Source organism: Panthera uncia, chromosome B4 (genome assembly GCF_023721935.1).
Source record: "Panthera uncia isolate 11264 chromosome B4, Puncia_PCG_1.0, whole genome shotgun sequence".
Lineage (NCBI taxonomy): Eukaryota > Metazoa > Chordata > Mammalia > Carnivora > Felidae > Panthera > Panthera uncia.
In genome coordinates this window covers 126,159,076-126,181,649 of record NC_064809.1, presented here as the reverse complement: position 1 = coordinate 126,181,649, position 22,574 = coordinate 126,159,076, and the positions used below count along the sequence as shown (strand labels likewise).

At 48.3% G+C, this 22,574-nt stretch overlaps 1 long non-coding RNA gene across 1 annotated transcript in view; it reads left to right on the top strand.

Moving 5' to 3' along the window:
- The window catches only part of LOC125919533 (uncharacterized), a 100,681-nt gene that overhangs the window by 55,246 nt on the left and 22,861 nt on the right, over nucleotides 1–22,574 (top strand). The window contains exon 2 of the long non-coding RNA XR_007456822.1: nucleotides 13,997–14,082. This is a non-coding gene — a long non-coding RNA (uncharacterized LOC125919533). The remainder of the gene's footprint in view (nucleotides 1–13,996; nucleotides 14,083–22,574) is intronic.

Sequence of the window (22,574 nt, the reverse complement as noted above, 5' to 3'; positions counted from 1 at the left end):
GTGTGCATGAGCTGGGGAGGGGCAGAGATAGGGAGAGAGAGAGAATCTCAATCTGTGCTGTCAATGCAGAGCCCTACACAGGGCTTGATCTCGCAAACCGTGAGATCATGACCTGAGGCAAAATCAAGAGTTGGACTCTTAACCAACTGAGCCACCCAGGGGCTCCTTGAAGAATTTGTTTCAGTACTTCTTATAGTGAAAGTCTGCCGGGGACAAATTCTCTTAGTTTTTATGTCTATCTGAAAATGGTTTTCTTTCATTTTAATTTTTGGATATAGACATCTTGGTTGATAGATTTTTTTTCTTCCAGCACTTGAAAGATGGCTGCCTTCTGACCACCTTTGATTCCATGGAGGCATCAGCTGTGGTTCTTATTATTGTCCTTCCCATATATGATGTGGTATTTTTCTCTTGATACTTTTCAGATATTCTGTTTATCTTTCTAGCACCTTGACTATGATGTGCTTAGGTACGGGTTTATTTGTGTTTATTCTTCTTAGTGTTCACTCTTATTGAATCTATGGGGCTAAAATAAAAATTTGAATTTCATATTGAGATGAAGTTTAAAACAAAGTTAAAAAAAATCAAAGCTTTGATTAATTTACCACATAAAGGGCGCCTGGGTGGCTCAGTCGGTTAAGCATCCAACTCCAGCTCGAGTCATGATCTCATGGTTTGTGGGTTTGAGCCCTGGATTGGGCTCTGTGCTGACAGCTCTGAGCCTGGATCCTGCTTTGGATTTTGTGTTTCCCTCTCTTTCTGCCCCTCCTCCACTCATGCTCTGTCTCTCAAAAATAATAAATAAAAGTTTAAAAAAGTTATTTTAATTTACCACATAAAGTCTCCAGTCTTTCCAATGTATTGGCAAGAATGCATTATGATTTTTAAATTTGCCCACCACAGGGGAGCTACAAATCTTCTGGGATTGAGGAAGAGAGAGTAGTCAGTGATGATTGGAACCTGGATGTTTGGTTCCTAGGAAGAGCTCTGCCTATCCTTTCTTTCCAGGGCAAAAGAAAAGAAAGGGGAAATGACAGAATTTCCCAATTAATTTTGGTACCCAATAGCAGAGGGAACATGTGCCTCTTTTCCTACATAAATGCTGGCAAGATGGCAAGACTCCCTGCTTCTCCCATGCCCCATTTGGCCTGATGATTGAGTAGAAATGGTTCTAGGTGTCTGTCCAGGAAGAAATTACTGGGTGAGTGCCTTAAGTTTTCTGGGAGCTAAAAAATGACTTTTCTGGACATCGACTCTGTCGCAGAAGTCAAGGAAAGCCTTCATATCCCCCAGAGAGTTTTCTTCAGATTGAGTGAAATTCAGCTGTGAGAGAGCCTGGGGGCTTGGCTGTTGGGACGAGGACACACAGTGGTGCAGACTCTCTGAAGATGCCACGTGCTTACATGATGATGTCTGAGGATCAGATTCTGCTCTTGATACCTGTGGACTTGGGCTTTAGTTAAACTCTTGGGAATATGGGGGCTACCATAGGAAAGCAGACTGGAAACTGAGTAAGGCTTAGCTTCTACCACCAAACAAAGTGAAGCTTAAGAGAGAAATTAAATTCAATGATGGCAAAATAAATTCATGTCTTGTGTCCCCGAGCTTTTGGGCGGTGACTCCATCTGTGATCATGACTCTTATTATTATTATTGGGATGTTAGGTACTTCATCCAGGACCTCCCCACCCTCCTTGCCTGTCTGATTATTAAGCAAGTCTCACAAGTTTATTTACTGTACCATATTATGTGGTACCCATTACTTAGTAGACATCTTGTATTGATTGAGCCACATGGTTGAATTCTTGGATGTATTAAGCCAACTGTAGCTGCACTGATTTGCTTCCTGGATGCCTCGTCCACTTTCTGTTTCAGTGCTTGGTGGGTGTTTTTAGCCCCCTGTTTAGGCAGGAGCCGGTTGGGAAGACTCAAGGGGGAAGGGGAAGCTCAGTGGGGGAATATTCTAGGTCTTTACCTAGTGACACTTTTTTACCCTCTTTTTTAATCAAACATCAGCGATTCTGTGCTCTTTTTCAGCACCTGGGACACTTCCATAGAATATGTATAATGATGCATATGCAGTGATGTGAGAGATAAGTCCAGAACAGTAATTTGGAACCAGATCCTGAAGACCTCAGTGCCAAGCGAATGTGTTTGGACAGACTCCTGCAGGCATGTGCGGTGGGGAGGCATTGAATTTTAAACCTAGGAGATACTTGATAAAAATGGTGTTTTAAGAAGACTAGCCTGTTTTTTTGGCATTGAAAACTAGGAAGAAAACTTAGATGACTTTTTCTTCTCTTTTTAGGAAAAAAGAGACCAGTTTTCCATATAAAGTGATGTGGGTCAGCTGTGCATAGTGGGGTTAACAGTAGTAAAACGCCAACTTCCAGACATGGCATCAAGTATTTCCAGTTTCCACAACCTTCTACATCCTCCTACTTACAGGTTTTCCAGGGTTGGTGCTGAGACTCTATAAGAAAGGAAATATCCAAAGCCAGTGCATCGTAGGATCTCAGCTCTAGTGCGCCTCCCCTAGGAAGCCTTCCAGGACCTCCCAGTCCCCAAGCTCCCATTGCAATAGTTATCTGTTCTGATGTGAAGGCTTCTATCACTTTTCCACCTTGATTGAGAGTTAATGGCCCTGCCTTATCTGCCCTTCTGGACTGTGAACTTTTTGAGGTTGGGAAACCCTTTTTCTCCAACACAATGGATACTCAAAATATGTGAGTTAGATGCTCTAATACATGTGAACTCCTGGCACTTAGGAATCCTCAAAGAAAAAAAGAAAAGATTAGTACCTGTTCATGGGAATTTTAGTTGGGAGGGCATCTAATTGTATGCATTCTTTGAAGACAGGTAATTCAGGTAAGCTAAGGGGTGGGGAGCTAATAATTCTAGTGATGGTCTGGGATCCGCAGGGAGAAGATATTTCATCAAGGGTCACCTATAAAAGAAACTGGAGGCTTGGAAGGGAATTGTAGAATAAAGTGTAGAATGTCCATCTCTTTCACCTCCCAGATTAGGAGCAGGGACCATAGGCACTATCCTCTGATAGGAGGCAAGAACCGGGATCAGACATTCCTGAGCTTGCATCCTGGCCGTACAAACTCTCAGCTGTGGGACTTTAGACAATTACTCACTCAACCTCTTTGGGTCCCGATGGCCCAGGCTTTGGATCCAGACTGCTTGAATTTCAGTTCTGATTCTGCAAAGTGCAAAAGGGCGTGGCTTTGGGTAAGTTGCTTGTGCCTTGAGTTTTTTCATCTATAAAGTAGGGGTAATTCTAGTACCTGGCCTTTAGGGTTGTTGTAAGGCTTTTAAAATATATTTTATTCATTTAATTTTAATTCATTAGTTTATTTAAACCTTTACTTTTTTTTAAATTTTTTTTTCAACGTTTTTTATTTATTTTTGGGGACAGAGAGACAGAGCATGAACGGGGGAGGGGCAGAGAGAGAGGGAGACACAGAATCGGAAGCAGGCTCCAGGCTCCGAGCCATCAGCCCAGAGCCCGACGTGGGGCTCGAACTCACGGACCGCGAGATCGTGACCTGGCTGAAGTCGGACGCTTAACCGACTGCGCCACCCAGGCGCCCCTAAACCTTTACTTTTTTAAAAATATAAGTTACTGTCAAGTTGGCTAACATGCAGTGTATACAGCGTGCTCTTGGTTTTGGGGGCAGATTCCCGTGATTCGTCGCTCACCTACAACACCCGGTGCTCATCCCAACAAGTGCCCCCCTCAATGCCCATCACCCGTTTTCCTCTCTCCCCTGCCCCACCCCATCAACCCTCACTTTGTTCTCTGTATTTAAGAGGCTCTTATCGTTTGCCTCCCTCCCTCACTATTGCTGCAGAGATTTACTGCTTTTTAATTTTTTTTAAATGTTTATTTATTTTTGAGACAGAGAGAGACAGAGCATGAGCAGGGGAGGGGCAGAGAGAGAGGGAGACACAGAATCCAAAGCAGGCTCCAGGCTCTGAGCTGTCAGCACAGAGCCTGACGCGGGGCTTGAACTCACAGAGTGTGAGATCATGACCTGAGCCAAAGTTGGACGTTCAACCGACTGAGCCACCCAGGTGCCCTGAGATTAACTGCTTTTTAAATGTTTATTTATTTTTGAGAGAGAGAGAGAGGGAGAGAGGGAGAGGGAGGGGCAGAGAGACAGGGAGACACAGAATCTGAAGCAGGCTCCAGGCTCTGAGATGTCAGCACAAGGCCCTACATGGGGCTCGAACTTGTGAACTGCGACATCACGACCTAAGGCGACATCGGACGCTTAACCAACTGAGCCATCCAGGTGCCCCTTTATTTATTTATTCTAAACATTATTTTTTAACCAGTTAAAGGTGTTTTAATATGTGTGAAAGTGCCTTGAAAAGCACAAGGGCGCCTGGGTGGCTCAGTCGGTTGAGCATCTGACTTCAGCTTGGGTCTTGATCTTGCGGTTCATGAGTTCGATCCCCACATCGGGCTCACTGCTGTCAGCATGGAGCCTGCTTTGGATCCTCTGTTTCCCTGTGTCTCGGTCCCTCCCCCACTTGTGCACTCTCTTTCTCTCAAAAATAAGTAAAACATTAAAGAAAAGAGAAAAGAAAAGCCTCTGACAACAGTAAGTATATAGCTGCTTATTATTACTACCATTAGGAATAGTATTTTAATTTTATTTTTTACCCTGGGGATGTAGTGTGGATCATATATAAACATATCTATAGTAGTATCTAATGATTTTAGTTCACTTGATATGAACAGTCATGGAATAGAGGCTGGTTAGCAAATATTTAATTCACACACCTTCTCCCCTGACCATTTTAGAAGATGGGTGAGGGAGAGAGCATAGCAGTGAAGAAAGAAAAATAGGAAAAGAAGCAGGATTGATGAGGCAGAAAAGAGGCTGATGGGAGGAGAGAACAAGAAAGGAGAATGCAGGGAGAGAGCAGAAGAGGAGAGAGACATAAGACAAACAGATCCATTAATGTTTCAGTGAGGAGTTAGGACTCACGCTCTTTCTGACTCATCCAAGGCAGGCGTGTCACACTATCTCCTGCTACTTTGAAACATTTATTAACCCACGAACCCCCGATTCCTGGCTTGCTGCAGTAACTGTTGGTCTCCAGCCAGGAGATGGTCCTTTGCACAGTGACAGTGTCAGTCCCTGGTGGTCTGGGGCTCTCCCTCGGTCTGGGCTCCCCAGCCAGCTGAGCTTGACTTGTGACAACTTCCTAGTAAGAAGACCAAGAAGGGGCACCTGGGTGGCTCCGTCGGTTAGGCGTCTGACTTCGGCTCAGGTCATGATCTCACAGTTCACGAGTTCGAGCCCCGCATCGGGCTGTGTGCTGACAGCTCAGAGCCTGGAGCCTGTTTCGAATTCTGTGTCTCCCTCTCTCTCCTCCCCTCCCCCTCCCATGCTCTGTCTTTCTCTCTTAAAAATAAAAAATAAATAAAAATTAAAATTAAAAAAATATATATATATAAATAAGACCGAGAAGCTAATCCCAATCCCCAATCCTTTGGAATCGACTGGAGCATCCCCTACTGTGCCTGACACATTGCACAGTGCCGTGCACTTGGACGTACTTGGATGGGTGCCCAGCCCAGGGAGCCCAGAGAGAACATTAACTGCGTCTCCCTGGCATTCCTTGATACTTGAGCAACATTCAGTGCTCTTGTTTCCCTTCTCAATCAAGGCTGCCCCTGGCCCTGGCAGACTGCCCAGCAGCCTTGCTTTTCTAATTTCTGGGAGACATGGCCATGGAAGGGGCTTGCCTCAGAGAAGAGAGGGAGCAGAGAACAGGGACTCACCAGCATTTTAATTTTCCATTCAGACACTTCATTAACATTTGGCAAGGGGTCCCTGACTTTGCGCAGCTGTGCAGACGGTCCAGTGACTGGGACTGCCAGTTTCTTGAAGCTTCCTGGTGGCCGCTGAGGGCTCGGCCACGTTCCCGCGCCCACCCGTGCCTGACCGGGGCACTGCTTGTTGGCACCTTGATGGCGGTCTCGGGGACGGGAGCGCTGAGAATGCAGGCTGGTTGTGGAAAGGCTGGGCGAGGGGACCTGGGGGAAGGCAGGGGAATCACAGCAGCAGCCACAGGTATGTGGGGAATAAGCAGAGAGCAGACAGTGGGTCCGATGAGACCAGGGGGCCTCTCTAGGTTCGGTGGGTGGGACAGTATACTTTTCACATGTGCGAGGCTTGTGTCTCTGTCCCTATCTGTTTCCTTCCTGGAACGATTGATGAGCTGTCCTATCCAAGGCCACCCCTGCACCTGTGCACCACGATGTCCTCTGTCTTCTTGAGGACATCACTGTATCAACTCTCTCCTGCAGCCTCAATTTTCCTTCTCAACTCTGGGGCATCCCCACCAGCATACAGACATGCTGCAGTATTTGACATCTTAAACAAAACCCTTCTTTGGCTCCAGACTCCCCTCCTGCTCGCTCCCTCTCCCTTTTTATTCCCCTTAGCAGCAAAATGCTTTGAAAGAGTTGATCATCTCCTGCCACCAATGCCTCTCCTCTCATTCACTCCTGGATCCAGTGAGGCATTTGCTCTTGCCTCCTGCAGACTGTAGCCCCAGATGGCCACATCTAGTGGCTGTTGGTGTTTTCGCTGTAACTGACCTCCTGCAGCTTCCCTTCCTGCTGGCCATTCCTTCTTTCTAGAAACACTCCTCTTTCTTGGACTCATGAAACCATCCCTTCTCTGGTTTTCTTCCAATTGCCCTGCTCCCTCTCCCCCACCCTCCTTGTCTGGCTCTTCCTCCTCTCTTTTATTTTTTTAAGAAAAAATTTTAAAGTTTATTTGTTGAGAGACAGAGAGAGAGAGAGAGAGAGAGAGAGAGAACAGGCATGAGCAGGGGAGGAGCAGAGAGAGAGGGGGGAAGAGAGAATCCCAAGCAGGCTCTGTAGCCCGATGTGGGGCTCGAACTCACGAACGCGGGAGATCATGACCTGAGGTGAAATCAAGCGTCAGACACTTATCTGACTGAGCCACCCAGGTGCCCCACTTCCTTCTCTCTTTAGCGTCTGGGAGCTAACCTGCCTGGACCTCTTCTGTCCCTTGACTTCCCTCTGATTTCTATCTTCAGCCCATGCATATTTGAACTTTGGGTGTGTCTATCCCACTGTCCACTTGAAGGCTGTCTATTTCTGCTTGTATATTTCACAAGCATTTCAAACATGAAAATCCAAAACATAACTCCTCATTCTACCTCCTCACAGGCCCCAGCCTGCTTCTTTTCCTGTCTTCCCTACCTCAGGGAATGTTTTTATCATCCATCCACTTTTTTTTTTTCAAATCAGAGACTCAAAAGTCATCCTCAATTCCTGCTTCTCCCTTACCATTCTCTATCCAACCTGTCAGCAAGTATATCTCAATTATGTCCTCTCTTTATGAACACTGCTGTCACTATTGTCCCTCAATTGGATGATACCAGTAGCCTCGATTTCTGTCCTTCTCCTGCCCTTATCCTGTGGGTCTGCTGCCCAGACTGTCTGGCTTCTTATCCCCGAGGCTCCTTCTGTTCTTCCTCACCTTTTAAAATTATTATTTATTTTGAGAGAGAGAGAGAGAGAGAGAGAGAGAGAGAGAGAGAGAGAGAGATCCAAGCAGGATCCACACTGTCGGTGCAGAGCCTGACATGGGACTCAATCCCACAAACTGTGAGATCATGACCCGAGCCAAAGTCAGATGCTTAGGCAACTGAGCCACCCAGGCACCCCATTCCTTCCCCATCTTGCTCCTTCCTTCCCCCCCACTCATTCTCTGCCATCGCCTCCCACTGATGATGCTGCATAGTGGCTATAGGGGAGACAGAGGGGATGGCTTTGTGGCTCCTACCTTTATATGGCCGGTATCCTTCTTTGCTTTCTCTATGTACTAACTTCTAACTCACTGATTACTTTTCTGCTTTGGGATCTGTCCTCTTGTTCAGAGGATGACCCAAGCTAGAAACACCAGCCAGGTGCTCAAATCAAGATCTGCCTTCCAGAGTCAGGAGCTGGATCTGTAGCATAGGGTATAATCCAGACAGCCAAGAGCCGGAGGGAACAGGTGATGAGGCATGTGAACTTAGGCCCTAGGAAGCACAGAAGGTCAAACTTGGAAAGTCTGGCTGGATCATCAAGTCCAGAAATGAGGTGAGCCCGGGATACGGGACACTCGTATGCTATGTTCAGTTATGCGGGTTGTGAACTGTACAAGGGGACACCTACCATGGGGGACAAGTAGAGACTGAAATCAGCCTGTGTTCTTCTCACCACGAGTGCTTGCTTAGGGCAGTGTCTGCCTGGAGAGAGGGCATTTTTACCCCCTGATTCATACAAAGGTGCCACATGGCCTAGCTGGAATCCTGGCTACCAGCCCTGCATTTTTGCCCTTGAGCTTGAATGCCAGTTCCTTGGAGAGGCTCCCACAACCCCATCTGGAGTAGGTCTCCCTGCTATTCTGGTGTTTGCATCCCTCTCTGGTCTTCATAGCTCTTGTCAAATTTGTAAACATGCATTTAGGTGCTGACTCATTTATTACTGGACTCTCACCAGGCTGCAAGCCCCCCAGTGTCACTGTGAAACAAGGCTCTAGAGCAAAGAGAAGCAGGCACAGACCCAATGGGACCAGTGCAAAATGGGGCAGGGGAACAATATGTTTTGGGAGAATCAGAGAGGCTTCCAAGAAGGGCGGGGGCACTTAGGCTGGGACTCGGGGTGGGGAGGGAGGAGATCTCATGGGAGGTGGGATGGGGAGGAGGGCGTTCTCGTGCCCGCTGCAGCATGAGGTTCATCTTGGGTACTGTGCTAAGCCATTTAATGCCTCCAACCACTCTGCAGTGTAATTCTTCTTCCCACTTTACCGATGAGGAAACTGAAGCTCAGACAGGCAGACTGGTATGGCCGAGGTCACAAGTGACAAAGTAGTGAAGGCTGTGGAGGTCTTAGGAAAGGACGCAAACGTGAAAGGGGAATCCTTGTGTTAGTTCGAGGTGGGCTCCCACATAGACTGTGGGGGCTTCAACAGAAGAACTTAATTTCCTCATCATTCTGGAGGCTAGAAATCTGAGATCAACGTGTTGGGGGGTGGGGATTGGTACCTTCTGAGGTCTCTCTCGTGGCTTGTAGGTGGGTATCTTTCCCCTGTGTCTTTTCATGTGTTCCCTCTGTGTGCATCTGTGTCCTAATCTCTTCTTCTTAAAAAAAATTTTTTTTAAGTTTATTTATTTATTTTGAGAGGGAGAGAGAATGCACAAGCAGGGGAGGGGCAGAGAGAAGGGGAGACAGAATCCCAAGCAGACTTCACGCCCAATGTGGGGCTTGAACTCACAAGATCATGACCTGAGCCAAGATCAAGAGTCAGATGCTTCACTAACTGTGCCATCTACGTGCCCCTCCCACCACAATCTCTTCTTAGAAGGACACCAGTCCCGCTGGGTTAGTGCCCACCCATATGACCTTGTTTAACCTTAATTATCTCTTTGAAGAGCCCATCTCCACATAGAGTCCCACTCTGACATACTGTGGGGTAGATTAGAATTTAACATGAATTCTGGGTGGGGCGGCATCTCCACCCATAACAATCCCTCTAGAGGAGGTGTGGGGTTGCTGGATCAGAGTGGGTAGGGAGGGAGTAAGGTGACCTTACTTACAAGGAGCCGTGGCAGAGCCTGGTGAGGGATGGGAGGGGACTCTGGGGTGGGAGGGTCCCGTCTCCTGTCTTGCCTCCTAGTGCCTGCAGCCTCTCATCTCAGAGATGAATTAGGACACAGCTCTCAGGGAGAAAGGCCTTGATCTCTAGGTGGCCAGGCACCGATGCTCTGAAGAGGCATCCCCTCTCCCTACCTTGTGCCCCTATGAGTCTGGGACATCCTTGCCTCAAAGGAGACTAATTGATAATCCAGGGTGATAAAATGCTATCACCGTCGTCCCATTGAAATGCAACAGCGATGCCGGGTCCTATAAATCACCCGGAGCTTAAAGAGGAGAGTGAAATGAGCATTGCCTTATAAACCACAAAGCCCATTAATCACATGACTACAAACCGTAAATATGACAAGTACATCCATCAATCCCGCACCTTTCTTTCTGGTCTGCGAATGCACGCATTAGCAACTTAATGGATTTAGAAGGCATTTTCTCCTATAGACTCGGAAGCAGGGAGTATTTTATGATTAGCCTCGTGGGCCCAAAGGAAGGAAAAAGGAGTCACCTTTCTCCAATGTGCTCTGGCATTCCGGGGCGGGGGTGGTGTCCAGGTGGTGCCCAGAGCTACTGTTGCTGCCCCCCCCCTTCTGGAGACGTGTTCGCGGATGCAGGAATGCGAGACCGGCCTCTGGTGGGAAGGAGTGGCCGTGACCTGCCTGCCCCCTGTCCCCAACCATCTTCCTCCACAGGTGCAGCTCCTCCTCCGGAGGTTTTGGGTCTGCCCTAGGCTTCTGGGCCAGTCTTCCCTGGGACTGGAGAACTTTAAGTAGCATGGGTTTCTAACACTGGAGCCCCATCCCTGTTGCATGCCTGCTTTGCGAGCTGTTCTGATTTTGTATCTCCACGATGGGCTTCTGCGTCTTCTCTGAGACTATGTTTCCACCTTATACCCGGGCTCTGTTCATTTATTCATTTGTCATTCATTCATTTATTGTGTAAACACTTGCCCGCACTCCTGTGCATGAGGCTCACTGTCTGCCTGGCTCTGGGGGAAACCAAGGCAGATAGACACAGCTCCTGCGCATTAGGGCTCGTGATCGAGGGGGAGATACACCCGGAGTGTGGAAACGCAGAGACAGAAGTCCCGAGAGGGCAAGAGCCCCGGTCCTCTGCCTGGTCATGGGAGTGCTTACTTCTTGTCACACCCACCCTGACCTCCAGATGTGGTCTTGCAGGATTTATGAATTTCAGCCCTTGGTGGGCCAGCTGCCTGCAGACCTTTCTGGAGTTTGGGATGAGGTGGCCTCTCCCCAGTGCCTGATGACAAGAGGCAGGGTCTTGGGTAAACAGGACCAGAGGTTTTGGAGTTAAATGGGTCTGAGTTTGGACCCCAGCTGTGTGACCCCAGCATGCCGCTTCACTGTAATTTCTTTTGTCACACCTGGGGGAGTGTCTGTCCCTCAAGGGTGTTCGTGCTGGTCTGTCTGACGTGCGTTAAGTGCTGCTGCTCAGCCCCTCACCCGGTTAAGTTCACGTTATTCTCCCAAGTGCTGTGAGGGGCTCGGCTAGGATGGAGGCGGGACCTGTGGAGGCCCAGACCTCTGGGGTAGTAGTTCTCAATCAGGGGTGATTTTGCTGCCGAGGGGACACTCGGCGATGTCTGGAGGCGATTTTGATTTGTCGCGAATGGGGCCATCTACGGGGTAAAAGCCAGGGATGCTGCTGGACATCCCACAATGTACAGGGACAACCCTCCCACCCTGATAAAGAATTATATGACCTAAAATGTCAGTGGTGCTGCCACTGAAAAATCCTGCTCTGGGAGAAGTGGGGCTGGCGGTGGAATCGGGGTCTCAGCCGCCATCTGAGCTGCAGGGTGGACTGCTGGTCTGACCAGGGTGTGAGCATAGATGTCTGCGGTACAGGATGAGTTCCAGTGACCCCCGTGTTCCTTCCTCGGGGTGGGCATCATCCCCTGTGGTTCCACTCCACCCCCCTTGACCCCGTCCCTCTCCAAACCAAGCACCTGCCTCATCAGAAGGGTAAGGCCTGGTCCCTGACTTCGAGGAGCACAGGGTCTGGAGAGGGAGAGTGGCACAGGAGCAGATATAATGAGGTGAGCAGAGAAGCACTAGCAGTTGGCACGGGGCCTCCTCTACAGGAGGTGGAGGTGTCCTTATTTGGGAAAATGCCCTGGTAGACCAGGGAGCAGGGTGGGGGGGCTGACTCCTCTTCTCGTCACTCCGCCACAGGACCCAGGAGCACAGGGTCCAGCCCCACAGGCTGATTTGGAAGCGCGGCTGGGAGTTCTCATGCTGGGCTGCACACTGTAATCACCTGATGAGCTGGACACTGCCCATGCCAATTACCCAGCGTGTCGGGGACATCTGCATTTGTTGAAAGCTCCTTGGGGGGTTCTAATGGGCAGCCAGTTGAGAAGCACAAGGCCTTGCCTGGCCAGCTCCTGCGACAGCCCCCCGTTGTCCTTTGTGCCCCCCAGGAGAGGGTCACTCAGTAGGTCGACAGGTCCCTTCTGTTCAAGGTGAGCCTGAGTGTTAGCAGGTGCACGATATCAGATGAGAGGCGGGGCCACCCCGGCTGAAATGAGAGGGGCGATACTGATTTTCCTGCTCTCAGAGCTTGAGGAGAATGGAAGATGGAGATCAGGGGCTAGAAAAATGGACGGAAGCTGGTGAAGACAAGGGTCAGGGGGTTCCCCTGGGGTGAGACCTGCTGCTCCACGGGGCCTGTGTTTGCCCTGCTGCAGTGGGAGTCCTGTCCATCTTCAGTAATGTGTCTGCGAGTGGGGTTTCAAGTGTGTGTGTGTGTGTGTGTGTGTGTGTGTGTAAAAATTGAAGAAGGGGAAAAATCTCACATCCTGGTCAGTGCAGGGCAGAGCAGAGCACTTAAAAAGAAACAGAAAGTAAGTAGACAGAGGAAGCCATGAGACCCTTAGCTCGGAAACAAGGTATCTTAGCTGGGGCCCCTGGACTTCCGTGTGGCTGTCTTGCCTAGATTTCAGTTGCTATAAAGCTCGGCTCTCAGGAATTAACAGGATAAGAAAGCAACATCTCTTTCAGGTGCGGTGCCCTGTAGTAGCTCCTACTCAGGCAGTTCTCCTCCGATCTGGGTTCTGGTTCCTTCCACCGGGAGCCTCAGACACAGCCTCCGAGGAGGAGAGGGGCAGAGGGAGAGCCAGAGGAGGAGACACTCCTTCCTACCCTTGCCCTGGAAGGGGCGCCTCATTTCTGCTTACACTCCCTTGGCGACAAGAAGGCACATGGTCCCACCTAGGTGGGAGCTGGGCTATGAACCCAGGAACTGACAGCCTGACTGTCTGACCAACCTCTGACACAGACCCCAGTCTGTGTTTTCCACAGACAGGTGTCACGCAGTAGGAGAGGTGTGCATAGGCACAGTGGGGGCACATGGGAGATAAGCTTAGTTCTGTCTGGGCAGGTCTGGGAGGGCTTCCCAGAGGAGGTGCTATTGAAGCTAGTCTGCAGAAAAAGCAGGAGATGAAGACAAGAGGACTAAGTACCATGATTGATGTGCTCTAGCCTTCCTTGCCTTCAGATGATGCCCTTCCTGTATCTCTCCCAACCTGTATTTGCCAAGGGAGAGGATGGAGTATGCAGCAGTGACTTGAGATGGACAGGGAAGGCCCAGTAAGGGGGAGTTGACAGTGTGCATGGGGAGGCATGGAGATAAACTTCTTTCTCCTGATGGTGCTGAGGCTGGCCTGGAGGCAAGGGCAGAAGGAGGCTGACTTGGCTTGATGGGCTTCAGTCTCTGCCCACTGCCTTTCAGGAAGGTCCCATGGAAGGGGAGTGCTTCCTGCAGACAGACCAGGAGGCAGATGTGAGCTGGTAGGCCAGACAGTCTCAAGCCGGGCTCCGCAGTGGCCCAGCCTCCTAGCCTCCTGGCTCAGTGTGGTCTGAGTGGCTTCCACTTCCCCAGACCCGGAAGTCCTCTTATCTCCAGATAATACCAGTGCATCAGGGATTTAGAAGAGAAACATGCTCCTTCTTGGCCAACACTCAGATGCCCCATCCTGTTCCCTATAGGATGAGTTCAAACTCCTTAACCCAACATTCCTTAGCCAGCTTGAGCTCCCAACACTTCAGCTTTGCCCAAGCTCTGGTCACCCAGAACAACTTGCCCTTCCTTAAATACACTAAGATATTTTCAGTGTGTTTGCTCATGCTGTTCCTCAACCTGGAAGGCCCTTCTCTCAGGACAGACACAACCCAAAGAGCTCTTCTCCATGGAGCCACTACCAGTCCCCGGGTATACTGGTCTTGCCCTCTCTTGAGCCTCCCAGAAGGTCCATCACTTTTTTTTTTTTTATTACTAGTCTGTGTCTTCTGCTGGTCTGTGAGCTCCAAGAGGGCGAACACTGGGTCTTGCACCAAGAAGAAGGGAGGAACTGATGTTTGGCAGGTGAGCAATAAATATTACCTAGTGCTCCACTGATTTCATTGTTCCTTCCATGTGTTTTTCAGCCTTGCTGCCTCCATGCCTTTGCCCAGTATTCCCTTTCTACTTCTACTGCACCAAATGATCACAAATCTGGTGGCTTGAAACAACATAAATTTATGTTACCTTTCTGTAGTAAGTCTGAAACATGTTCCAATGAGCTGAAATCCTGGCGTTCGTGCAGCTCGGCTGTTTTCCTTTCCGGAGGCTCTGGGGAGGAATCCATTTCTTTACCTCGGTCAGCTGTCACGGTCCTTGGCTTCCTCACTCCATCTTTAAAGCCAGCAATGTGCACCTCTCTGACCATTCTGGCATAGTTACCTCTTCCCCTGGGCTCAGTCAGGAAAGATTCGCTGATTTTAAGGATCCAGATTGGGCTCAATTGGATAATCTAGGCAACTCTTTCCATCTCAAGGTCCTTAACCTTTATCACATCTTCAAAGTTCCTTATGCCATGTAAGGGAACGTATTCACAGGTTCTGGGGATGGACATCTTTGGCAGGGGGCATTATTTTACCCACCATACATATGTACTTCTCTCTGCCTAGAATTAATTTCCTATCTTCTCTTTGTCTACCTGGCTACCTTCTACAGATCTTTCAAGACTCACTGGAATATTCTTCCCTCCTCTCCTCCTAGAAACTTTCCTGGCTCTCCTTGGGTGCTGGGAGTTAGTCACTCCTTGCTCGTTTTTTTATTGGGCCATCTGTATTCTACTGTAATTATTAGTGTATATTTCCCCTGCCCCCACTTGACCATGAACCAGGTCTTTGAGATTGGGGCCTCTGACTTTGTTATCTCTGTATCCTTAAAACCTTAAGGCATCAAAGTGCTCTGTAAGTGTTTGTGGAATAAATGATGAGTAGTGTTTTAAATGCAGTTTTGTTCAGACAGAGTGGAATTCAAGGCTTATATCATACAATTAAAATTTTTTTAAATGTTTTTATTTATTTTTGAGACAGAGAGAGACAGAGCATGAGCAGGGGAGGGGCAGAGAGAGGGAGACACAGAATCCGAAGCAGGCTCCAGGCTCTGTGCTGACTCAGGGCTTGAACTTACGGACTGTGAGATCATGACCTGAGCTGAAGTCGGACGCTTAACCGACTGAGCCACCCAGGTGCCCCTATCATATAATTTAAAAGGAAATCTGATTTCAGCCTAATCATTCCTGTAGCATCTCACATTTTATCCAAAGGCCTTTTATAGCTTTACCATTTTTTTGTTGATTAAACTCTCACTGTTCTGTCATATGCCCATGTTTATGTATTCCAAAATTACATATTTGTCCCCGTGGGTATTATTATATATTCAGTTTTGTGTCTTGTATTTTCATTTAACGTTATATTGTAAGAAATTCTTCATGTCGTTAAATATTTTTGGAAAATACGACTTCTCTTGTGTACTTGTATTTCATTATATGAATGTACCATTATATGTTCATTGTATGTACATTAAATGAGTATACTTAATCACTTCCTTGTTTTTCAATATCTGGGAAGTTTCCAGTTCCTCTTTATTATAATTAATCCTAATATGAATCTTTGTTCATTTCTTTAATTATTTTCTTGGGCTAAATTTCTAGTGATAGAATTATTCGGCCAAAGGATATGAACTTTTAATGGCTATTGTTATGTGTTTCAAAGAATTTTAGACAGACTTACACCTGTCAGGGAATAGATCCTCTCAACTTTTGACGTGTTCTAATGAACATTTTTTAAAAATGTTTATTTATTTTTGAGAAAGAGAGAGAGAGAGAGAGAGAGGAAGTGCACACATTAGTGGGGGAGGGGCAGAGAGCGAGGGAGACAGAATCCCAGTCGCCATGCTGTCAATACAGAGCCTGACATGGGGCTCATGAGATCATGACCTGAGCCGAAATCAAGAGTTGGATGCTTAGCTGATGGAGCCACCCAGGTGCCCCTAATGAACGTTTCTTAATATGAAACACGGCTTATTTCTTTTTTTTTAAATTACTTTTTAAAGTTTATTTACCTAGAGAGTGACAGACAGAGAGAGTTCAAGCAGGGGACGGGCAGAGAGGGAGAGGGAGACAAAGGATCTGAAGTGGGCTGTGCACTGACAGCTGAGAGTCGGATGTGGGGCTCGAACTCACAAACTGCGAGATTGTTACCTGAGTGGAAGTCAGACGCTTAACGGACTGAGCCACCCAGGCGCCCCACCGCTGGTTATTTCATGGGTAAAATTTTGTCTAATTGTTAGCTTAATGTATGTTAGTGAGGGTTTGTAGTTTTGTTTTTGAACCATTTTTTTTTCTTTTTATGAACTGTCTGCTCTTTGTTCAGCCTTCCCCCTCACCCCAGTCCCTTCGGGAATGACATTGACCTACATCCTTCTACAGTGAAGGGAGCCCCCGCCTCCAGCCCCTGGCTTCTGAATCTTTCAAATCTTTTTGGCTTCAAAGGGAGCTGAACTTTAAGCGTCTTTCTTAGGTCCTCTGGGAGCAAAACCACTTTGCAGGCTTGAAATCGTTCATTTCCCCTATCTCTTTTCTCTCTGCTGTTCCTCACAAATAATCCCTGGCAATTATTAAGTATTTCTTGTGTCGCTTTATACTTTTGAGTGCTTAATGATCCTTTACTGGTTCATCAGAGAAAGCAGAATCTTTTCCTTCTTCTCCTGCCTCCTTTGGAAATTCTGCGCCGTAAGAATCTTTCTACCAGAATGTCAACTTTTAGAAGGGGAAAGGATCCTGGACAGTGTCCATCACTGGGCCAGATCCAGTTATTTCAAGATAGGGTGAGTACACTTTGTGGGAGGGATGAAAATACATGGTGACCAGAGGGGACTGTTCTCTTTTTTCGTTTTAATTTAATTTTTTAAGTTTGTTTGTTTGTTTATTTATTTTTGAGAGAGAGAGAGAGAGAGAGAGAGAGAGAGAGAGAGTGAGCTAGAAGGGGAGGAGCAGAGAGAGAGAGAGGGAGATCAGAGAATCCCAAGCAGGCTCTGTACCACCAGCACAGAGCCTGATGCAGGGCTTGAACTCACAAACTGTGAGATCATGACCTGAGCTGAAATCAAGAGTCGGACGCTTAACCGACTGAGCCTCCCAGGTGCCCCTGATGTCTTTAAAATATGTATGCTAGGGGCGCCTGGGTGGCTCGGTCGGTTAAGCGTCCGACTTCGGCTCAGGTCATGATCTCACGGTCCGTGAGTTCGAGCCCCGCGTCGGGCTCTGTGCTGACAGCTCAGAGCCTGGAGCCTGTTTCAGATTCTGTGTCTCCCTCTCTCTCTGCTCCTCACCTGTCCATGCTCTGTCTCTCTCTGTCTCAAAAATAAATAAACGTTAAAAAAATTTTTTTAAAAAAAATATGTATGCTCACAAGTCTTTGGTATTCTTCCCCTTGAAATGTGGAGTGCAGTTCTCCTTTAGTGTGGGCTGTGTTCGTGACTTGCTTTTAATGGATAGACTGTAGCATGTTGATGTGTGACTTCTGAATCCGGGCCATAAGAGGCACTGCGGCTGCCACCTTGCTCTCTAGGAAGCTGGCCGTCGTGTTGTGAGGACGCTCAAGCAGCCCTGTGGAGAGGTCCACATGGTGAGCAACTGGGGTCTCCCACCAACAGCCGTGTGAGGGAGCCATTGTGGAAACAGACCCTCCAGCCCCAGTTGAGCCTTCAAACGAGCAGAGCTTTGGCCGACCTCTTAGCTGTGGCGTTATGGGAGACTCTGAGCCGGCACCAACCCAAACTCCTTCCACACCGTTGCAACTGTGAGATAATATATGTACGTTGTTTGAAGCTACTAGGATTGGGAGCAATTTGTTACGCAGCAATAGGTAACTGATACATGGGGGTATCGGAGGACTGAATGCAAAAGTGTGGGTAAAAGGGCTTCACAGATGTCAGGAAGAGTTTCTTGCCTCAGGCCTCTGGCATTTGCTGGCTTTCTTTGCCTCTACCAACCTGAGCTAGACTGTTTGCAAAGAAATGGCAGGAATTATCCTCCTCCCTGTGTCCGTAGCTCTTAGCAATGTGACTCTGAAGACCCTCTCATCAAAATAAGGAGTCAGTTCATCCCACCCTTAAGTCCCGGGTGGCTTTGTGAATGCAGCAGGACCAACTCTGTGCTGGTGCCAGACCTGGACACCTGGCCTGTGTCTGCTTGTTCTCTTGCCACTGTGATGTGAACTGGCCCGGGCTTGCCTGCTGAAGGATAAGCAGGTGATGGTAAGGGAACGCTGAAGCCAGAGGTCTCTGAGTTCGAATCCCGGTCTTTCGTGGTTTTCCTGTTGTTCCAGCTGACATTCAGCTAACCCTCAGTACCTGAGCCTCCTCACTGACCTGTGGCTGACAGCAGAGAACATGACGAAGCCCAGCTGGGATCAGAACCACCACCTAGCTGGGCTCAGCCTGAATGGTCAACCCATAGAATCATGAGCTAAATAAATGTTTCGAGTCACTAAGTTTTAGAGTGGATTGTTCCGCAGCAATAGCTAACTGATACACACTGCTATGCCCCAAGGCAAGCATGTGTATTTTATTTATGCTAATAAATATATAAAGAGTGCAAGTCCCCCCCTCGAACCTTGCTCCCCAACCCAAACCCACTCCCCATAGCTTTGTGTGTCTACCTATCCATTTATCCCTCCCTCCATCCATCTTTCTCTCTTTCTGTGTAACATTGGCTGCTTCACTGAATAGGACATTAGCTATTGGTTCTGTTCAGTTCGACTCACGTTAGCGAGTACAAGGACCACATCCCACCCAAGCAGTCCAAGCCGTCCAGGCCCTGGGCTCATGAATGAAGCCAGTCAGTACATGAGCAGCTCTTCTGCTCCACAGTCCTGAGGCGGAGGTCCTCCTCTGCTCTATCTGGAGGACTCCTCCTTCCTCTCCTGTCTGAGCTGCTCTCCCCACTCTCTGCCCCCCCCATGCTCTCCCCTCTGTCACCCCTCCTTCTCTCAGGCTTGTCTCATGCTTGGCAATCATGCCAACAGGCACTTAAGTCTTTAGAGATTTTTGTCCTTGTCAGGCAGGAAGTGGGGTGGGGGGAAGGATACAGATTAATATTTTGAGAGGAATATTTTTTTAATATGAAATTTACTGTCAAATTGGTTTCCATACAATACTCAGTGCTCATCCCAACAGGTGCCCTCCTCAATGGCCATCACCCACTTTCCCCTCCCTCCCACCCCCCATCAACCCTCAGTCTATTCTCAGTTCCCAAGAGTCTCTTATGGTTTGCCTCCCTCCCTCTCTTTTTTCCCCTTTCTCTCCCCCATAGTCTTCTGTTAAGCTTCTCAGGATCCACATAAGAGTGTAAACATATGGTATCTGCCTTTCTCTGCCTGACTCATTTCACTTAGCATAATACTTTCCAGTTCCATCCATGTTGCTACCAAAGGCCATATTTCATTCTTTCTCACTGCCAAGTAGTATTCCATTGTGTATATACACCACAACTTCTTTATCCATTCATCAGTTAATGGACATTTACGCTCTTTCCATAATTTGGCTACTGTTGAAAGTGCCACTATAAACATTCAGGTACAAGGGCCCCTATGCATCAGCATTCCTGTATCCCTTGGGTAAATTCCTAGCAGTGCTATTGCTGGGTCATAGGGTAGGTCTATTTTTAATTTTTTGAGGAACCTCCACACTGTTTTCCAGAGAGGCTGCACCAGTTTGCATTCCCACCAACAGTGCATGAGGGTTCCCATTTCTCCACATTTGAGAGGAATATTTTGAGATCTAACTGGGCCACATAATGTGTATATATCCACAAATGTTTCTCTCTTTCTCTGCCTGGTGAACTCCTATTCACCCATCAAGACCCAACTTAAATATCACCTCCTCTGGGAAGCCATGAGCAAGGATAGCATACATTCTTCAGAATGAGCCCTGTAGGCTGGGAATATGTCCTTTAGACCCTTTTCTATGAACACAAAGGCACGTACACAAACACAAAACAAATGACAAAAATAATTTTATGATACGTCACATGCCGGCCCGTGCCCTTACGGCACGCACTGATCGAAGGACCGCATGACCCAACGGTATTATGTACTTAGCAGCAGTCTACAATTATTTCATAGCTTATCAATCGTAATCGTAGCAGCAGTAGCAGCCGCTGGCAGAACAGTTTGTTCATACATCGTGGGGCATTTTGCTTATCGAGCCTTCAGAAGGTGTGATAGAAGATGGGTATTCGAAGCCGGGGGTCCTTGTACTCACTCCACACCTCCGAGGATCCAACACTCCCAGGTTGGCAACGGCTGCTGTAGCGGAAGGAGGAGGGGCCAACTATTCTGGCTCGCTGCTTTCCTGAGGAGGTGATATTTAAGTTGGGTCTTGAAGGATGAATAGGAGTTTACCAGGCAAAGAAAGAGAGAAAGATCATTTCGAATGGAGGGAACGGCATGTGCAAAGATACAGAAGCATAAAAGGGTCTGTGGGCAGGGGATCATGCTTACAGTAGTCACAGCTGATATTTACTGAGGGCTTTAACGCGTGCTGGAGGCTTCCAGGTAGCGTTTTATGTTGTCTCACAGAAAGCCAATGAGTAAGGCACGATTATTATTTTATATGCATTTTATAGATGAGGGATCGAGTCTGCCCTTTAGAGAAATTAACCTACCCAACAGGCCAAAGGCTGAGCCAGCGTTCAAACTCAGATTCAAACCCTGGGCTTCAGAGTCCCCTGACTCTTGCCGGCTTTGCTGCTGACCCCCCAGGTTTACCTGAGGCACATGACTCAAACACAGGGGTCGGAGTCCATTTCTGCATGCGCTAAAAGCCAGCTGGGTTTGTCAAGGGGACCCCTATTCTGGGGGCTCCTTCTGTGTGTTGGGAGCTTCCTCTGACTCCAGAGCTCTGCCTTGGATTTCTTCTCTGGGGAGGGAGTGATGGAGGGGAGGCTTCAGGAACCCAAGCCCACCCTGAAAACCAGTCAGAGATGTGGTTAGTGCTGGTGAGTGGGGGAGCATTCCCGCCCCCTGGGGAAGGCCGGGCCCAGCCAGCCTTGCCTGAGGAAAACTCTGGGCTTTCCCCAAGGCCCTAGGTCCACCTTCCTGCCTTTGGCCTGGAAGCCGTGTGGTTAACTGTCAAAGACCAAAGGGAAGTCGGAGGGCACAAGGAAGTGACATCCCAGGACAGGGGACGCGTTTTACCTGTCCACATAAGCCTACCCTCGGAGTGCAGAGGGAGCTCAGAAGGTCAGCCCAACCCTTCCCTGCGGGAAGCCCAGCAGGAGACGGATGGCTCACCCACATGGGGTCACCCATCTGGGACAGTTTACTGAAGGGACTATTTACAAGCTGGAGGTGGAGCCAAGGAACCTTCGAGGGATGGCGAAGCTTCCTGAGCCTGGAAACATCTAGAGGCACCATCAGTCCTTGCCTGATGTTGCAGGGGTGGGAGCGTGTAGGGAGCATTGGTTACCACAAGCGCAGAGTTGGGGGGGGCAGAGGTGGGGGCTTGTCACCCTCAAGGGCTAGCATGGGGGCAGCTCTAACTGGTTTCTCTGAAACTGAGCTGGTTTTACTGAGAAATCAGTGCAACCCAGTGGAGTCGGAGCCCTGAGGGTAATTCCTGGCTCTGCTGCTTGCTACCCTGTGACCCGGAGCAGCTAACTGGAGGGGAGCCTCAGGGTCCTCAATGCCACAATGGGGAACATGACCACTACAAACACATTCGTGTGAAGATTAAATGCGAGACTGGTTTGCCCATTTCTACCTCCTGTTCCTAATGGGTTTCTAAATGTATTCTCATTGAACTCTCCCTCATCTGTGTGTAGCATCCTTATTAAGATGCTCAGGGAGATTACATGACCCATTGTCCCATCCCCAGCCAACAAGTGGCCGGGCCACAGCCTTAACCACTGCTCAGGCCATTCACTGTGATGGCAGTCACCAACTTCCTAAAGAGCCTGAGACAGTCCATGCCGTTGATACTCTTGTGCTCCGTAGATGGGCGTGAGGTAAGGACTGTTGGGTGCTCCCTACACTCTAGCATAGGTGAGTGACTTTAGTGACTTCAGTGCTTGGGATTATCATTCTCATGGGTGGGGAAACTGAGGGCCCAGAGAGGTTAAGTGCCTTGTCTCAACACTGCTTTTGCAGTGACTTGAATTTTAGGAGATGGCTTTGCTAATTTTGGGAAAAATAAACCCTGCATGGTCACTCCATCTGTTCATGGGATTATTAGGTATGGCTATTTGGAGGTGGGGAAAATTTTTTTTTTTTCAAAAAATAAAAACAAAACAAAACAAAACAAAAAAAACCCCAAAGAACTATGTATTTCCTCCAAGGAGAAAAAAATACTTGGAGTAAAAAAAAAAAAAAAAAGAAAAGAAAAACTTACCTCTCAATTTCTCACCTTCCCCCGCCCTGGGCAACGTTCTATCTTTGGTGAGGAGTTAAAGCTTTATGGCCTGCTGGCAACAGAGGGAGGCCGGTGAAGCCAGACACGGGCCAGATGGAATGGGCAAAGTGTCC